At 30.5% G+C, this 21,132-nt stretch overlaps 1 protein-coding gene across 2 annotated transcripts in view; it reads right to left on the minus strand.

Annotated features, from left to right (window-relative positions):
* Positions 1-21,132, minus strand: part of LOC126749143 (cytokine receptor) — a 51,520-nt gene that overhangs the window by 16,041 nt on the left and 14,347 nt on the right. The gene's annotated exons all lie outside the window — the stretch shown is intronic.

Here is a 21,132-nt window from a genome sequence, read left to right on the forward strand (position 1 = left end):
TCAGATTCTAAATGAAAGGATGGATTAAGCGTCCAGATGGTAAAAATTACTGTAATATACTTTACCCACAATAAAACATGGCGGCAGTTCTGTTTCTTTATGGGAAGTTATGTTTTTCTGGTCCCTAAATATTTTTTGAATCAAATTGCTTCAAAGATATGACTTAATAAGATTCCTTTACTTATCTATATCAAATTGTGATGATAACTTAAATATTTCGGTAACAATACAATATACAGAGTAGTAGTAGTAAGTGGAATGTTCGATTACAAAAAGAAACAAGTTTTTCACAAAGTCCTGATCTGAATCCAACTGAAAATTTCTAGAATGAGTTATAAATATATATTTTGGAAAACATAATATCACAAGTAATGGGAATCTGAAAGAAACAATTCAAGCATATGGATATGTCTAAAATAACCAAATTTGTTGAATAAAAGATGTGAACAAGTTATTAAGAATAATGGAAATTCTACGCATTATTAAATTAATTTGTTTATGAGTTTTGTCTACGCATTATTTTTGTAGACGCTCACATATGTTAATTATTCTAATAGTTCTGATTAATAAATGTTATTCTATTTAACATACCTATTATTCAACATAAATTAATGTAAAATATGTGAAAGCAAATAAATTCAGAGAAATATGTGATTCAAAGGATTCCTTAGTTATACCGATTTATTAATCAAAAAAACGTCTTTTTTTGTAAAAATCACACGAAAACAAACAAAAATGTTCTTCTTTGTTTGTAACAGTAATCTGACACCCATCCTATTAAAAAAATCTTGAAAAGGTAGAGAGAAGAATTTACCAAAATTTAGGATCACTTCATTTTATTGAAACACTATCATATAAAAAAATTACTGAAATATATATTTAAAAACCCTTTAGATATTTAACAAATAAAATGGACTACATACTGCGTTCAAACATCTATACGCATTTTTAGGGCTGAGATAAATAACCAAAAGGAACAAATAAGCAATCCATTTTACAATTTCTTTTCTAAAATAAAACGGACAGTTTATATCTAGATACGTGCCAAATCGAGTTGGGTTGGGATTTTTAAATATATGTTTCTCCGAATACATCTTTAGTAGGCGAGATGCTCGGCTGAATACGACGCCTAGATGGCCAGCCTTGTCTTGTTCTCGTTTTCCGAGTCCAGCTGTTTAGGCCTTTTTGGGTTCAACGGCTCGTCCATCTTTTTCGATCTTATCTGAACCCATTTCAGATTTCAAACGAGTAAAAATAGAATCAGGTTTCCCGAATTAAGAAAATGCTAAGCAGCAGTACTTATTTACAGTTTTTTGTTGTTATTTACTTCATTTATATGTTAATATCTAAAATGTAAACTACAATAGATAGGTGATGTCACTTTAAAATAGAAAACAAATATAAGGAGAATATTAATTTTCTATCGGAGTTTTTTATATTACTCTCGAATAAATTCACATATAAAATATTTTATTACTGTAAATGCGATTTTGGACTCTAAATAATGAAACATAATCGGGACTGAAGAACGATGCATGACATGCTCTGACCCATGAGGCTTATGATAACTGTAAAATTGATTATATCACCTAATCAATATGGATATACCTATCCAAGCTTCTATCTCTGGATACCAAAAAACTTTGGACAAGACTGGATATAAGATTTTCTCGAGGATTTTTTATTTTTTTTATATCTGAGAATATAAGGGTAGTATAATATGCACAATAGGCTTTCAACTTTTATGCAGAAGGTCTTGAGTTAAAAAAATATTTCATCAACAGACAAATCCTAGACGAAGAATTTGTACTCTTGCTAGAATTTTTTTTTAAATATCGCCCATTACTCTTTCATTCTATAAGGACCTGAAAATAGTGAGAATATCAAATTTGTCCGCAATTAATCAAGAAAAGTTTTGGTCAACAACCAAAGTTAAGTCTTGAAACATGAAATACTGCCTTGGAATCTTGAAATATGAAGCTTGGAAGTTAAAAAAAATACGTTGGATCCCTAGAAATAAAGATTTTTTTTAAATGCGTGAATATTTAAAACGACATCAAATGCCTGAAACCAAGTGAGAGATTACATCTAATGCCTAAAAGACAATTATTTTGAATGGTGTGAAATATATAATAAAATACTTCTTTAAATTTATTGACAAAAAAAAATTGCATATATCAAAAGTTAATGTGAAAAATTACTCTAATTTGATTAATTTAAAGGATGCTCATATCATTCATTTCGCAAATATTAAAGATTAAAGAGTTGAAGAAACGTTGTAGTAGAATTTTAATGAAAAAAAAACTATATTATGAAGAAAAGAGTCTGGCATTTCATTCCTTTTTTTTCAGTTATAAGTTAAAAATACTAAAAGTTGGGAAACCATATCACAAATCCGAGATAACGAGACAAAGATTGTCTTTTAAAATTTTATTTTATAGGGATCTGAAAATAGTGGTAACATCAAATCATCGTTATTATGTTATTCCCCTAGTGATGAATCAATAATAATTTCTGGTGAAAAATACATATAACCTAAAAACCAATTCGCCCCCAATTAAAAAAGACAGGTTTTGGCCAACTTGTAAAATTACTTGAATGGCATGAAAAATATGAAAATTTACTCCAAAAGACATTAAATGAAATAAAATGAAAAAAAATATATTACAGCTGTGTTACAAAATTCGGTGCCAATATTTTAACAGCGTATTATTGTAGTTAAAATAAGACTTTTTTCCTATAAACTTGTGTCGTAAATTGCACCCTCTCAGAGCTACAGCCCGCGTAAATTGCTTGAAGATAATTAATTATTTGACTTAATTATTAGCTATTGTCTGACAAAAAAAAATTTAGAACAGCATCTAATTAGCCATCAAAAAATATGAAGTGTCGTTTTTTGGCATTTTTTTGATAAAATTAATTTGATTTGAAAAAAATTATAGCAGTCATGGCCCACTTAATTGTTTCTAATTAGTTTAAACGGGTTTAATAATGCTCGCTTTTCCGTTATAAGCAATTTTCTCGAAAACGCTTAATTAATCGAAAAAATGCAAGAAAATGGTGCTAGATTTTTAATTTTTTTATTGATTTTTATATATATAATACATAATAAATTATATCTTAGAAAAATGAAATATTGCGTCAAATCCTGGGAAGTTAAAAAAGTTACGCCGAATGCCTAAAAATATAAAGAATTATTTTAAAGGCTTGTGAGATATTCAAAAAAGAGCAAACGCCTGGAATAAAATAAAAGATTACTTAAAATGCCTATAACCATGGATATACAAAATGACTTCCAAAGCCTGGAATTACTTCTTTAATTTCGTTCTTCTTTAAATCCATTGACAAAAAAAACTTCAATTATGAAAAATTAGTCGTGGGAGTAATTTCTAAGCAGAAATTTGTTTAATCTAAGAATGTTCTTATCATTTATTTCGCAAATAAGGATCACAGAGTTAAAGAAGGTTCAAGAAGGATCTTAATGAAAGAAACTAGGCCTTGAAGTGAAGACTTTGGTATTCCATTTCTTTATTTCAAATATAAGCTAAAAGTGCTAAAAATTGGGAAACATTAATATCACAGATAGAACAAGACAAAGAAATGAAAATAAAATAAAAATGAGATAGTAAATTACTAAAAATCTAAATAGATAAAAATATTAATAATAAACCAGTTTTTGGATATTCTCGGTGAACGCCGTGTAAATTCTTACCGTTTTTTTATTTACTGCTTACCGCTGATGAAAATAATTTTTATTATTGTACGGTATTCAGTACGAATCTTTGGTTCGATCAGCTGTATCAGTCTTTTAATAGTGCGTATTTCATTTGTCTCATTATTGTATGCGGTCCACGTTTACGAAAACAACAATGAACTAGTGGACATAAAACTTACCTACGGAGTGCCAACAAAATGCAGGTTGTATGCGGAAAGGTTTTCTTTAAGAAATCATCAAGCCCCACGTATGTTTGTAAATTCAGTCATTAGTGACACCGGGTACTTAACAGAACAACGCTGGGAAAGCTACTTAACCTAAAATGTTACAAATTGAGGAAGACATTTTAGAAATCTTGGAAGACGACCCAGCAATGAGTGCTAAAACCATGGCAGCTCAAGTTGAAGTTTCTCTAGTAAAAGGTGAAAGACGAGAACAGAATTATCCTTATCATTATCAATTTTCGTTAGACAGAAATGAAGATTTTACGAAATTAATTTTGTGGACAGACGAGACCACATTTACACGAGATGGAGATGCTGTAAAAAGGTCTAATTTTCTACATAGATTTTTATTAAATCCAGGCAAAAGCTGGCCTGGTAAATGGCCTGCTTATTAATTTAGATTTTTCTTCCAAACAATCTACCACAATTATTACAAGACGTTGATCTAATTGTGAGACAGAATATGCGGTCCATACATGATTAGACTCCACCACATTTTATATGAGAAGTATATTTTTTTCTGTGGGGCTATTTGAAAGAGTGTATGGTGTATCATGATGGAGCAGTAAATACTCCGTAAGAACTTCAAGAGTGCATTGATAAGTTTTTGATTTAATTCGTGAACACCATGATTTTATTTTCGGAGGTTGTGACTTCTGGATTTGCCGACCAAGATTGTGTGTTAATAGTTCAAAATTTTTGTAAAAACGATAACCATTTAACTTTATAAGATTTTTTATAGATATTTTTTAATAGTTTGAAGTAACTCTCTTATTATGAAATTTTTATATGGGTGATTTTTGACGAATTTAAATAACATAATAATTTTAAATTAACAGGTAGTTCATACATAAATAAATACATTTCTTCACGTAAACTTCTTAAGAGGCATCATGCAAAAGGATGGCGACAAAATGGGTAGAAACCGTAATAAGTGAACAGAATTGTTACAGTGAGATAACGATGAATAAGAGTGGGCAATAAATAAACCCTTATGCGAAAAAAATAAGTATAGTTGCTCACTTTGCATCATTATAATCCTTAGTGCATGTAGAAATGCGCAAAATGCCAATCTTTTTATCTTTGCAAACGTTTCGAATGCAACAAAAACCATCTTCAAGTTTTTCGTTTTATGGTCAGGACTGTTATTAGTTTTGCAGGACGGTGCCAGCCAATTATAAATACTGAAAATAATTACATGGAAGATCAATAATTCATATTTATTACACGACTTCAAAAATGGTTTAGATTTAATTAGGGGTGATTTACCTGGAGTAAAAAGAGAATCTTTTTACTGAGGCTCTTAATTTTATGGTAAAAGTTAAGAGATTACGGTAGTATAGGTATAATACTGCTACTTAGGGACAATTATTTAATTATCGACTATGGGTAAACGTTGCATGCCTGACACGCACAACACCAAGATGATTGACAGTCAGTCATTTCATTCAACAGTTACAGCACGCGATACTATTTTCCATAACACTTTAATAATTGGATAACTCTTTAAGGCATATGAGGCTTCAAACCTAAAGTTTTAAGTTACATTCTCTTTTGCGTTTTTTTGTTAATTTGGGTTTTCTAATAAGAGAACTAGATCTCATTTTCAAATATAGACAATGGTTTATTAATAATCTTAGATTTAATAATGTGTAAATCCTTTTATTGAGTGTACTTTATTAACTGCATCGCGTCAAAATGACGTTTTCAAATTGCTTATCAAAAACACACTAAAATATAATCGATTAAAATAAATAGTAGATAAAATAGACTTTATAATTTTGTAGATCTTTGTTCGTTTACTTTTCTTGCAGGTTCAAAAAAATATCTTTAACTACATATGAAGAATTAAAAAAACTAACCAAGAACTAAAGCAGCTATGCCAATTAATAAAAAAACTGTTAAACCTTGAATATAAATTTCCCCAAACAATAGAAAAATTTCAAATATAAATTGCATTTTTTTTAAAACAGTATATAATAATTACCAAGAAATCTCTATTATGTTATAAAAATTTGATTTTATAATTTTATTTATATGGGATGCTGGTTAGATTTTTTTTTATATTCATCCAGCTGCTTTCCGGAAATGGCAGGTAGAGTGATTGAAAAAATATATTTTGCTACTACAGGAATCTTGTTTTATTATTGGATAAGCACTATCTTTAAAAAAATAAATAAAATAGGTATATTATATCTAAAAATGTAATTTATCGAATCTTATTGAAACAAGCGATTTTTTTTCACATTTAATTTATTTGCGGTAAATTTCAAGTAGATTTGAGAACACCTAGATGAAATTAAATAAATAGGACATTCTCATTGGTTAAAGGTGGAACGCCATTTATGATCATCTAAGAAAAATATACTATAATAACCAATTACATAATAATATATCAAAATAGTACTACTAATCTAATTTTAAAAAAGAAAACAGTAAAGGATTAAAAGATTTATTCGTCGAAAAGTGTAACGATAATAATGCGATGCATGGCTAAAACGCACATTTTTAAAAGCTTAAAAGGTGGATTAGTTAAAAGCACTGACAGAGCTTTTAAAAGATAAGTCAGTCTTGTAAAAGTTGAAGCTTAAAAATCCGAAGATTTATTAAAATAGTAAGATTTTTATTAATAAAGCAAGGCACAAGATACTTCTCGAACCCTAAAATTTCAATAGTTTTGAATGCTAATTGGTCACTCATTATAATTTGTTTAGATAAATCATTCGCAAATTTTACTAATTGCAAGGATTACTAAGTTGTCATGAGCACATTTTGAAATCGATTTCAAAATTAATTAGGATGGGATGTACATTTTATTATGAAAAGCCTATTGGGATTTGTTGCGCACGTCAAAACAGTTGTTAACAAGCCTTTTTCTGTATAGAAAATATAAACATTTTTAGATCCTTGATAAAATTACCCATGCATTAAAAATCCCTCCTATGTTCCATAATAATTAAACGCGTAAACAAATATTTTCTTAAATAAATTTAAAAAATTACAGTTGTTAACTTACAAAATTTGTGTCAACTGCTTCATCCAACTGACCACCTCACAACACAAAATCAGAAGCAACACTAAAAAAAAAAATTACCACACGGCAATTGTTATTGTGTTATCACAATCACCATTCAGTCACTCTACCGATTTCGTAGAATAAAAAGGATATAGACAGACGAAAATGTGTTAGTATAAAATGCCATTATGATTAGCTTTTTAAGAAATCATTTTCACAGCCATTATGAGCATTTCTAGGCAATAATACAATAATGTCATAATGTTACGGCATTTAACTAAGTATTGTCAGCACAAAAGCTTTTTCTTCGAATTTGTTAACGATTAGATGCAAAATCTTGCGCCATGTTTATTCTGGTCACCCAAAGCTCTCATCATAACTCAAAGCATTTAAAATAGAAGGAGAAGTTTGGTGAAAATTAATATACTAATATGTTTTCTCCAAGATAAAAAAAAATTATGTATGATATGTCTAAAAAAGTTTTGAAAGATGAAAGGTAGACATAAATTAGGCTTCTATGGTTAACATTTTTATGGGCAATTGTTGTCAAAAAAACTTGGTACAAAGCTAAAAAACTAAAAAAAATATAGAAAAAAACATACAAAACAAGATATCACAATACATGAAACAAAATATAACTACTCATAAATACATAGGTACTATACTATAAATGTTTGTACAATAAAATAAAAATTCTACGCAGTCACTCATAAATAAGTTTCGTACATAGACTTATTACAAAAAAAAAAATATAAAAAAAAGAGAAAAGGGAGAAAAGTAAAAAAAGTTAAAATAAATATTTAAAACTTTCTGATATTATTTAATAAAAAAATGATTCAATGCAAATAATGCACTCTCCAGCAAGTGCAAATGTGGATTTCATGTGGAAGATGATTGTCCATTTTTTTTCATTATATAGGATAGAGCTCATAGAGAGCTTAACTAGCTCTGACCGAGGGGTTACAAGATAAAGATCATGCTCCCCATTCCTAAATGGGTAATTGTGAGATGGCCTTTCGGGACCTGTTGATACATGCTTGCAAATTAAGCAAATGGATTCAAATATGAATAAAGTTAATATTTTATATTTTTTAAAGAATTTTTGACAGACAGTTCTACTATTTAGTTTCAGTGAATAAGGAACAGCTCTCTTATGTAGTTTAAAAATGCGCTCAAATTGGGTCGCACAGCACGTACCCCAGAATGCAATAGAGATGCGACTCAAAAAGGGCGTAATATACCGATCTAGACCTAAGTGTAAAACATGAAGAGCTTGATTTTTTAGATAAGGCATCGATGCATCGAAGTCTCATTTTAAGGGCTTGTCTACAATAAGTCCCAAAAACTTCACAGAATCAACGACGTCTAAACTGGTGTTATGAAGTACAAAAGGTTCCAACGTATGTGTATAAGACATTCGTTTTAAAAACATTAAGGCACAGAAGATTAGAATCGCACCACGATTTAATGGTGACTAGGTCATTTGATACGGTTCTATGTAGTCACTTAATATCCGAGTTGCTCAAAGTAAAACTTGTATCGTTCGCAAATAGACAGATTTTTCCGCTGATGGCCAAACTACCGATATCATTTATAAACAGTAGAAACAAAATGGGGTCCAAGACTGATCCTTGAAGCAGATTCTATCGGCTTGCAAGAAGATGTCGGCATATTAACCCTTACAAGCTTACTTTTGTCATTAAGATAAGTTTTAAACCATTCGAGTGCTATTTCTTTAAACCCGTAGTGCTCTAATTTTTTAATTAGATTATTATGATTTACACAGCCGAAATCGCAGAAAACTGTTGCTGTCGAATGATCGTTGTTCAGGCAGAAGTATACTCTACTAAGAAAGTAAAACATAGCATCATTGGTGCATTTGTTACTCAAGAATCCAAATTGATGGCAAGTAAATATTTTGTAAACAGAAAAGATAGAAGCCTTTTTTTAACCAATCGTTCAATGATCTTGGATAACGTGGGAAGGAGTGCAATTGGACGATAGTTGGAAACTTGTTCTTTATCACCTTCTTTATGTCCTCTCATCGCTTAGATTTATCAGATGTAACTCGCATGACGCCAATTATTGATGAGGTGGGTTTTAAGTTTAATATTCAATATCTTACCATTTACATTATTGTAATGTAATGTAATGATTTTAACATCTCCACGTATGAAATGGATTATTGACCTGGGAGAAAACACCAGAGCCTTTTGAATTTCTATAACGTCTTAAATCTTAAACAATATAATGTTATACCCAACTCCCTTAATCGCTTCTTACATCTTGTGTTTACTAATTTTGACATAGACCTTTTAAAACATAATGTGCCGTTCGTTAATGAAGACTCATACCACCCTGCATTATTGGTCAATATTACTGCTAGGATTCGTCATGCCTCTAATCTTACTCTCTTCTTTTCTAATTCACCAGGTGGATTTAGCTTATTGAGATCATGTTATGCAAGCAGAGGAAAATACATATATACATTCGGATCCATCTTTTGGTCATTTATTTGTTCATAGTAGGAAGGGTGAGTCACGGATTCCTGCATCTATGAAGGACTCATTTGGTTCATATGAAGGCCCAGAACAAATTGTGTCAGCCTTTGCACGTGTCTTCTTGTTGTCTAAGAACGTGTACAGGGACACTAACCATTAAATCAACAGAACACTTATGTAACATGTGACTCTAACTATGTCCACATTAGCCCCACTATCACCACAGATGACATTATTAGTGCTGGTAGATAACTGAAAAATAAAATTACCGCAGGTCCCGACGGGATCCCTAGCTTTGTCGTTAAGGATTGTGTGCAGGTACTATCAGTACCACTAAGTCATATATTCAATCTAATAATCCATACTGGCACATTTCCTGAAATGTGGAAGATCGCAAGAGTATGCCTGTATTTAAGAAGGGTGATTTCAGTTTTATTGAAAACTACCGACCTATCTCGATCCTATGCAATTTCTCCAAATTATTTGAAACAATCCTCTACCGTGATATTTTTTTCAAAACTCGTTCTCGACTATCTATCGACCAGCATGGATTTTTCGCAGGTGGATCATTAGTAATCGTTGCTGTTTTTCTCGGCAGGTGTGTGTGGCTATTAATGAAAAAAGGCCAACTAGATGCGATATACACAGATTTCAGCAAGGCTTTTGACCAGATTGACCATCAAATATCGATAAACAAATTGATGTGTATGTATGGATTTTCAGAGATTCCTACTAAAGTCTCCTACCTGACAGAAAACAATTTATAAAGATAGAGGGATTTAGGTCTGTTAGTTTTACTCCACCTTCAGGGTTACCCCAAGCTTCTATCCTGGGACCACTACTCTTCCTATTATTTATTGATGACCTAAATATCATTGATTATCATAAATTGGCCTACGCGGATGATTTAAAGATTTTCCAGAGGATTACTACCCTTGAGAATGTTCCCTCTTGCAGCATAGTCTTAACTTGGTTAGGGAGTGGTGTATTTTAAACAGACTCAGTTTAAATATATCTAAATGCTTCGTTATATCATACTATACAAATAAAAACCCCATAATATTTAAGTACCAAATTAGTGATGTTTCCCTAATAAGAAAATCTGCAATTTCTGATCTGGGTATAGTGTTTGACAGGGATCTCAATTCTGTACCGCATCGTTGAGAATGTTGCCTCTGGAGCCACAAGGATGTTAACTGTATATATTATAATAAACTGTAAACTATTTAATAACCCCTCAGCGATTAAAACACTTTTTTTATAGTTTTGTCAGGTGAAGACTTGAGTATGGCGCTTTAATTTGGAATCCCTAATACATTTGCCATGTGAATATTCTGAAGGCCGTACAAAGGCATTTTTTTTTAAAATTTGGCATATCGAGAGGATGGTGTCTACCCAGATGGAGGTATTGATCACACTTTACTATTATCAAGATTTGGAGGAGTGCTCTTAGCTGAACGTCGGACGTTATATTCAATCAGTTTTCTGTGGAAGGTCATTAACAACAAAATTGATTGCCCCTTCCTTCTGGACCAATTAACTTTTCATGTACCCCGACTGGAAGCAATGTATAAGCCTGCTTTTGCTCCGGACCATGCTAGATCGAATATTATGTTGAATGATCCGATTTTCATTATGTCCAAAAATTTTAATCTCATCTCTGATGAGGGCGACATAAACAATTGTAGCTTATCGCAAGTTTTAAATATATATGTAGAAATTCCCCTATATCTACACCTAATTGTTATGTTCGGTGCAGTGGCTGGAGGCTTGAGTAGAATTTGTTTGTTGGTTTGGAAAGTTAGAGCAATTAGCAGGTATGTATGTATTTAGTTTTAATTTCTAGCTATTAAGTTATACTTATATTTTATCCTGTCTTTTGTAATGTACTTATTGGTTTAAATTTTATCTTTAACGTAACTACACATTTTTTTTTGTATGCAATTGTAAATTACTATATATAAGGTATTGAAATTGTAAATTGATTTTCCTTTAATTGGGCATTAGCCTGTTGGAAATAAATGATTATTATTATTATGTAGGGGAATAATAATTTGTCGTTTTCAGGCAGCTTGGAAAAGTCCAAAGAACTTAAAAATATATAAGTGATAATGATAACATTAATTTTTTTAGACACAGAGCTATCCTTCAAGATCCTTATCACTCTTAAATACTTTGCGGTTCTTTTATTTAAGTGGGTTTTTCTAATAGATCTGTTATTTTTATCATTCTGTTAACATTTTATGGTATTTTGTTGTCATTAGAATAACTCAAATCATCAATCACAACATTTGTCTCTTTAGTCTAAGAACGTTTTACAAGGTTAAAGGGAATAAAATTGCGCCTTCAAGGTTTATTGGTAAATATATCATTTCTCAATTTTAACGTCTTAAAGGTCCACAATCCATAACAGTACGTTCCAAAATACTCGATTCATGAAAATGATAAGATTTGTTTCTAAATACAGAGAAACCTTTCGATATTGACTTCGCTTTCTACACCCAGGTAATATATTAAGTATTCCTTATCTTTCACAAAATATGGCGTTTTCTAATGAACCTATTATTGTTCTCATCCATTTCTTAAAATATTTATCTCTTTTGTGGGGTCATTAGAGAAGTCAAATTTAGCTTTTTAGCCCATTTAGTTGTTTCCTCTATGGTCTAAAGTACCTTTTTCACATAATACGCTTACACAATCCCAATCAGGATTATTATTATAACCTATTAGGTAATTAATTTTCATTCAGTTTCTTTTCAACTTAAATGTTTTACGAGACTATTTTTATTAAATTTTAATGCGTATCGCCTAATACGGAACTGGTCATTAAATGTTCTTTGAAGTAAAGAATTATTTGGTAATTTTGGGACTATGTCACAAAATGACTTAATGTTTTACGAGACATTTTTATTAAATTTTAATGCGTATCGCCTAATACGGAACTGATCATTAAATGGTCTTTAAAGGAAAGAATTATTTGGTAATTTTCTGAAAAGTCACACGACCCATAAAACCAGTGGCATACAGGGATTTCCCTTCCTCATTTAATGAGTGGATAGCACCCAGGTTTTAATTGCCAGAATATTCAAAAACATTAAGTTTATATCCTATTTTAAAGCTTTATTGTCTGATATATTTTCATAAAATTTTAATTAAACTCAACTTTAATATTAATGTCACACGTATTTCTGTATATTTGTTTTTTTCCTAATTTTACTAATATTGATATAAATAAAATGAAATATCTTCCACCCATTGAAGAGCCAAGGATTTCGACAATTCAACATGTATATGATATTTATTTATTTATTTTCCCAGATAAACACAATTATAAATTGTAATTAAATGTAACAGACACTAACAAAGGCAGAAATTAAAATTAATAAAAGACAAAAATCTAGACAAATATGCATGCATAACAAACTTAAGCTAACAAGACTAAATACTATAATAGAACCACCATATTGAGAAATATCACTGATGTGAGATAAAGTAAGATCCCTTCATTTCCTTGGTATTACGGCCAGCAAACAGGTCAATGTTACATACTTGCATATGAAGTTACACAGCTCGTTCTTTTAATTCATCGTTTTTTTTAAATGGAGAAGTCAGTAAAATCAATGTAAAACACCTTGTTGTCCAGCATTTGTAAGGAAATCTTAGAAACTAATATTTTAATATAATTTATTAACTGTAGTTCTTTGTATTTTAAATTATTGATATTAAAGCATTCAAAAAGTACACTTTGTAATGATCCGCGGCTTTACAAAGACACAACATTAAAATCTTTAAATATGTTTCTGTGTTTTTTTTACCGTTTCTATTAGATTTATGTTGGTTTCTGCTTGCAGTGTCCATACAACAGCAGTGTACTCAAAATGGGGTTTTACAAGACCATTTTACAATGTTATAATACTATTAATGTCCCTAAAGAACTTTGTGTTTCTTATAACAAAGCCAAGTATCTGATAAGCTTTATTGACGGTATGTCATAATGAACATTAAATTTAAGATAACATTCAAAAACACCTAGCTCCTTGCAATTAGATTTTCGGACAAGTTCTTTATGAGCAATATGATAGGAGAGACATTGATGAAGTTTGTTTTTCTAGTAAAGGTTATTACAGAACACTTTTACTAAATACTCAAATATAATTTACTTTTATCAAAGCAATGGTAAACTGCATCCAAATCACACAGAAGCTAGCTGCAATTATCTAAAGAGGAAATAGGCCCAAATATCTTAAAATCATCAGCAAACATCAGACATATTACCATAGATCATTAATAAAAGTTATAAATAGAAGAGGTCCTAGGTTACTGCCTTGAAGTAAACTAGATTTTACATACATATTTCATAAGATGAAGATTGTCCCACCTTAAGCCTGCGTATCTCTAAGGTAAGACTTCGTAAACTAAATTGAGACTACCAAAATTCAAGCAGTAAGTAATATTTTGTGACTTACTTTTATCAAATGCCTTCGCACAGTCAATCATGGCTGTATCAAGCATCTGTTTGTTATTTGTTCCTTCTGTTGCTGATTGCGAGAGCAAAGCATCTGGTGTTCAGATACGTCTTAATATTATAGGTATACCATTCTTTTTTACTTCTTGAATGGATAAAAGAACAAAAACTGCTTGGATCCTCATTTGCATTGTGTTCAACTAATCTATGATAACTTTGATATTGTAGCAGAGTTTCAACTTTAACTTCTCTCGGAATAGAGCAAAAAGTACGATTTAACATAATTTTTATTTTGTTGCAGTTTTTTTTTTAATCAGTAAAGTGAAAAGAATTTAGGTCACGCACACTTGCTTTTGCTAGTAATATTTTTGGCGTTGCTATGTCAATGCAAGGGTACAGATTTTCATGAAAAAATTGGAATGCTTCATCAATACTTTTATAAATCAATTTTATAAATCATCCCAATTTAATATACGAACTCAGCTATATAGGGTCCGGCAGTGGATTGTGACGTTTTTCGCCATACTGCAGTGATTAGAAGGTTTATTATCAAAGGAGGTAAAAATCTGGAAAATAATACTTATTGAATGCAGTTTTTATTTTTTTTTTAATTATCAATTTTTAATATCTTCCATTAAGCTCTATACATTTTTCAATACTTTCTTGGACGTGGTTCAGAGCTTTTTCTCAAAGTCTTCCGTCAATTCTTCTTATCTCCCTAGTTATGTTGTTCTTTAGCTCATCTTAGGACTTTAACTATGCCCATAAGAAAATCTGGAGCCACTAAGTCAGCAGAACGTGCTGGCGAGGCAAGCACGTCTCTATTTCAGGAAATTAACCTCCTAGGAAACTTATTCCTTAAAAACCCCAAAACAATTCTAGCCCCATCCTGTTTAAACCATACTCTGTGATCTTTAACTCGCAAACTTCGTAATTAGGGAGTAAGAAGGGTTTTTAGCACTTTTAAATATCGCTCCGAGGTAACTATTACAGTTCGATTATTCTCTTAAAAAATACGGTCCAATAATTCCAAAGGTTGCAGTACCGCACCAAATCGTAATTTTTTCAACATGTTTAAAGGTCGTGCTGATTGAACTGCATTGGTTGTTCTGCACACTAATATCGAAAGTCTTGTTTATTACCAAAACCGGATAATTGAAAATGAACTTCATCCGACATAATTAAGTTATTCATCTCATCTGGTTTTTCGCCTGACAATCTTACGAATTCCTTGCAGAATGAAAGTCTGTTAGGTAGATCCTGTGTAGCTACTAAACTGCATACAATAACAAACACATCAGTGATAAACAGAACTCCTTCACCATGCAGTGGCGCGTTAAAATGTGCCATATTCTAGTGCCGTACCTTTTATAAGAGATCAAAATTCCCCTTAGATATAGGATGATTGAATATTATCAGAAATTGTGGAATTTTACTCGACACAAAGTGAAGGTTGAAGGAGGGATGATAATGATCTTCTTTTACCAATCTTACTCTTCTCGCAGCTATTAGTAATATAAAATATGCTCCCGGAAAAATATATATTTAAGAGATTTGAATTATTGTAGTTCAATTATCTACCAAATTTTAATATTTACAGCTGATTGCTAAAAATAAAGCAGAATTTCTAATGTAAGTGTTTATTTTAACAGGAATCGTAATCGTACGACTGGAAAATAAAATGAAACGCAACGGAAAACGCTGCTTATACGAAGTACAATAATTATTGCAAAGCGCAGTTTTTTCGAGAATTTTGCAACATATTCTATGTTCAAAGAGAATATTTTGTAAACAAATAAGTAAAAACATACACACACAGAACAACAATATAATAAGTATAGATTTCAGTAAATTAATACTGAGATTTTCCATTTTAACGGCAGGCGTAAACAAATAAAATTTAACGTTACAGTGAGTTGCTATAACTGGTTTACGAATATATTATTATATAATGGTTAATGGTAATCTCGTTCTCGAGAAATATGGCGCTGCGATTCTCAAAATTAATTACGTTAACCTATTAAGCAATAACGATTTTCAATATACGTTCATATACATATTTTAAATCGCAAAAAACTTGTAATATGTAGGTTTATAATCGATTTTCCGAAAATTTTGGTATAAAAACATTCTATTTATGACAGAAATACCTAAAAAACTTATACACACATATACATATTTGCATATTCATAACTAAAGGGAACAAATAAAAAAATTTTAAATTTTTTATTTAGTTCCTTACATAGAAATGCCCGGTGAAGCAACAAATGTTTTTCTGATGAGCAAGACGTTCACTTTACAAAATGACATTTTAAAATTCTTAAAGTTAAGCATTATTTAAAGGCCAAATCCGAAAATAATTTCACTAAATGTGGACAGGCAGCTAAATAATTTAGTTGGACCACAAAAGTACATTATTTTCAATTTTAGGCAAACAGGAATAATAAGCACTATTGGGCACCTAAAAATCTACACTGGCTGATAATGCTGTTGTAAAATCAACAGTCATGGTCAATAAATATGTGTTGTGGATTAGTCCACAGTTTTTCGCAAATTCCTTTGTTTTTAACTCCAACAGAATAAGGCGTTGTAATGTGCGGTATAGTTACATCTCTCACGTTACATAATGAATAAAATTTTCTAATACGAATCGCTGTTAAATTCCAAGAACTTATGTGTTTGTACTTTATATCTCGTTACAGTTGACACCCACTACAAATTAAAACAAAATGCATTCATTTGTGGTTTACACAACTCTTTGTAAGGAATTAATTTTTTGAAACCAAGTTAATTATCTAATGTAATTTTTGGTCTGGCAAAAAGACAGGAAAGAATATGTGTAAATATAATTAAAAGTTATATTTTAAATTTAAACCAGATTTTTTATTACTAAAAGCAAATGCAAAGTGTATTTATATTTTGATTCTTCTATATTCACCTAGATTTTTAACGAAGAGATAAATTGGATCTATTAAAAGGCAAGCCTCTATATTCAAAGCGGCAAAGTGGCATTGAATGGGACGCAAAGCCGAGCCCGGTCTATTCAGTCATGATCTTCTGAATAGTAAATAGATTTTCAGAACTGCCTTACACAAACAGGCATGAAGCAAACCAGATGCGGAAATCTTGTCACTATCACGTTTTATTGTTTATATTAAAATAAGGATTTACAAAACTAGGTTCATTGGAAAAACTCATTTTATAAATATGCTTATGATGACTCTCCTTAAATTGGATCTAACTTCTTCTAATTGTAATAACATCAGATGCTCCTTAAATTGTATGTAAAACCTAGTCAGTATATATCGATGAAACTACATAAACGTAATCTACTCGTAAGTAATAACGTAATTTTCTTAGAATATACTTTGCCATAAGACGTTTATTTTCTACCGAGAATTCTTTGTTCAAATTAATAAAACTTTACTTGATCTCTTCTCGTTAATAGGTAAAACCCTAAGCGAATAAACAATAATGTATGCTTCCATAGAACGAAGGAGAGAACGGCGCACATAGTGAAAGTAACCGTATATGAAAATAATGATTCGTAAGAATCAAAAGAGCTTAAGCTTTATTTAAAGCTTTCCTGGAAGTATTTGTGCTCACAAAGCCGTTTGTATTAACTCCGAGAAAGATTTTTTTTCTCCTGGTAAAAAAGAAATCTTTAATCACACAATAGGGTGGGTCTCTTTGGACGATAAAATTTCAAATAAAATCATTTATTTGTCTTATATAAACGTGTATTAACATACTTATACGGGTTAAGGTATACGAGCAGTTATTTTCATTTATTTTAGTTATGTACTCATTAAATAGGCATTAGTTTACTATCATACTAACTAAAGTGATCCTCTGCTTATATTAAAAATGTCTATCTCGGATGATAGTGACGAGTTACATTTTTGCATTATTAGTGGGATGGAATAGTTAAGCAAAAAGTTCAGTATGCCTACTCCTTCAAGTAGTACAATTAAATTACAAAAAACAGTAATTCAGGAGACTTGATATAACTAGCTTATTTCAATATATGCCCTGCTTTTTTCAATATATGTTGCAGATATGCAGGAAACAATAAAGTACTCGAGATTACAACAATATGTTGATGACTCCCAAATATACATACCTGTGAGCTGCAAAAATTTAAATATAGTGCAAGAAAAACTTAATTTAGACTTATTAAACCAAAATGCTTGGGCACAGAATCATAAGTTGAATGCGACTAAATAAAAAATTCGAATAATGTCGTCACATAATATATTAAGGGAAAATATAAAAAATACCCTTTCTATTCAAATAAATGATACACAAATCCCAATAGTATCAGAAGCAAGAAACTTGGGTATAACTTTCGACCAATCCATGGGTTTCGAATCTCTTATTAAAACTAAAATTAAAGCTGAAAAAAATTAAATTGGTGTCAAATGTTACTTCATCATCTATTTTAGTGCACAGTGGCGGGATTTTACCATTTAAGGTGCAATCAATACAGGATTTACAACAGCCAGACTTTCTAATTGGATATTCTATTGACCTTTAAAAGGTCCAAATATAGTGTCAAGCTGTTTATCTCTACTGTCACTAATAAATCTTTCACAGAGAACCAGATTAATTTCAATGAATCTGCTCCTCAAAAACCCAATATATTTAACACAAGAATTTTAAAAATATTGACTACACAGCAATAAAAAGTGAATACGAACTGTGCTGAAAAAATAACAATGGCTGTATATTTATACAGCTCTTTTTATGTTAATTAAATTTTATTTAGTTCACACACTACAAAAAAATTATGTAATGTTATTTATTTACTAAGTTATATATTATAACTTAATAAATACATTATATTAGAAGTAGTAATTAATAAAATAATATTTATATATACAAAACATCCGGAGGCAAAATTTATCAAGATTGACCAAACTGTTGTGACAAATCAGCAAATTATTTCATTTCAATACCAATTTTAGTTCTTAGAAATGTTTTCTAAACCATCTTATCAAAATTATAAAAAATATCTTGTTTTTTTTATGAAACTAGCAAACTACAAATTTCATGTCCTGCTATTATTAATTTAAATTTTGAGTCTGTGTATAGTACAGCTGGCTGTTCCGATCATCACATAAATAATAAAGAATGGGGCACTTTTGTTTTCAAAAAATTTATGAGAGTGATGTAATAAATGCTATTTAGAAACTTAAGCCTAAAAAATCTAACGGCCCAGATGAAATTCTGTCTTACATCTATAAAGGTTGTGCTGAGCTTTCAACAAAACCCCTAGTGTATCTTTTCAACATGTCAATTGAACAGGAATCCTTTCCAGATATCTTAAAGTTATCAATGATCTCACCAATTCATAAAAAGGACAAGAAAAATTATATATCAAATTATGGGCCTATTCATCTCTTAAATTTATCTCTATGATAATTTATATGAACATGTTAAACACAATAACTTAATAAACATATCTGTGTATCCTCTCAGAACAAATCTCTAAGGCAATTGAGTCTAAGGAGCAGTTAGATGTGCTATACACCGATTGTGAGAAGGCATTTGACAAGGTAGATCACTGTGTGCTTTTAAATAAATTGGTTGGCTTTGGTTTTTCTAAAAAAGCTTGTAATTTTATGAAATCTTATTTATCTGGGAGAAATAACGTGGTTAAGATTGGTAATTGTCTATCAGATCAATATATGTCAACCTCAGGTGTTCCCCAGGGTAGCAAGCTTGGTCCCTTGCTTTTTGTTCTTTTTATTAATGACCTGCCTGATTGTGTCTCCTCATCTGTAAGTCTGATGTATGCTGATGATTTTAAACTATTTAAAACTATTGCTTTAAAATTAAAAAATGACCTATGTTCTGTGGTTGATTGGTTTAAGATTAATAAGATGCCCCTTAATGTTCAAAAATGTGCTGTGGTCACTTTCACTTGTACAGTTAACTATTTTCTTGAAGACTACTATATATTGATAATACCAAAATTCTTAGAAAAAACTTTATTAGAGATTTGGGAGTAACTTTTTAGACCAATATAAAATTTAATTGTCACTATAGTAAAATGGTTAATAAGGCTTACCGTTCTTTGGGTTTTGTAACAAGAAACAGTAAAAATTTTAAAATCAGCACTATCATTAGACTTTATAATGCCCTTGTTAGGCCACATATGGAGTATTATGCCTCTACTATCTGGTCACCTGAAGCATCATTACATTCAGACATGATTGAGAAGGTACAGAAAAGATTTTTATGATTTCTATATTATGTCAGAAAGTACAAAGAATACCCATATATGGTGTCATACAGGGCAATGTTAGAAACGTTTGACTTCCAGATGCTCTGTACCAGAAGGCAGAATCAGGCAGTCATTTTTATATATTTCATTGTAAATAATGTTAAATACTTGAGCTGTGATCTAATTGATTACATTTCTTTTAAGATACCAAAGAGTAGATTAAGAATAGCTAATAAAGAGCTTTTTTATATAAATAATGTTAATACTACATCTCCAATCAATAATATGTTAAGGATTTGTAACAATGTCTTAAATGGCTTTGAAGATGTAGATATATTTAATATCAGGGTTAAGGAAATTAGGAGGTTGCTTGAGCATCGGGACATAGTTTAGGACTCATGTTTTACTTTTTTCTTCTTATCTTTTTTTTTCTTCTCTTAGGCTTAGTATTATTGTTGTGAAATTATTTTAATATGTTTTTTGTTTGTTTTTTTTTCTGTTATAGGCTTTACATGTAATTACTATTACCCTATTTATAGTGTTGTGTAAAGTTTTTTTTGAATAAATAAATAAATAAATTTCACACACTGGTTACCTTATCTTTTAATATCATTTGCATATGATCTATTATCATAAATTGAATGAATGAAAAATTATGATAGTGGTTGTGTCCTTTTGATGTTGGTCACTCTGAACATTTTCAGTGTTGCCAACAAAAAATATATTAAATAACGGTAATGAAGTTGACGACGCTGACGTTTGACATGTGAGTATAGCGGATTGCCTAGTTATTGGCGATTTGTAAACGGCGCTTGGGTATATTGTCTACAACAGGCGATATAGCTTTCTCCTTATTTAATACATGGATAATGTATCACCATCCTTATTTAAACGTATTTGGCCCCCTAGTAGTGGTCATTTACTTTTCATTGAATTGGCAGTCCAGGTATATTTATTAAGTTCGTGTACTCAGTATTTCAGT

Source organism: Anthonomus grandis, chromosome 22, assembly GCF_022605725.1.
Source record: "Anthonomus grandis grandis chromosome 22, icAntGran1.3, whole genome shotgun sequence".
Taxonomy (NCBI): Eukaryota; Metazoa; Arthropoda; class Insecta; order Coleoptera; family Curculionidae; genus Anthonomus; species Anthonomus grandis.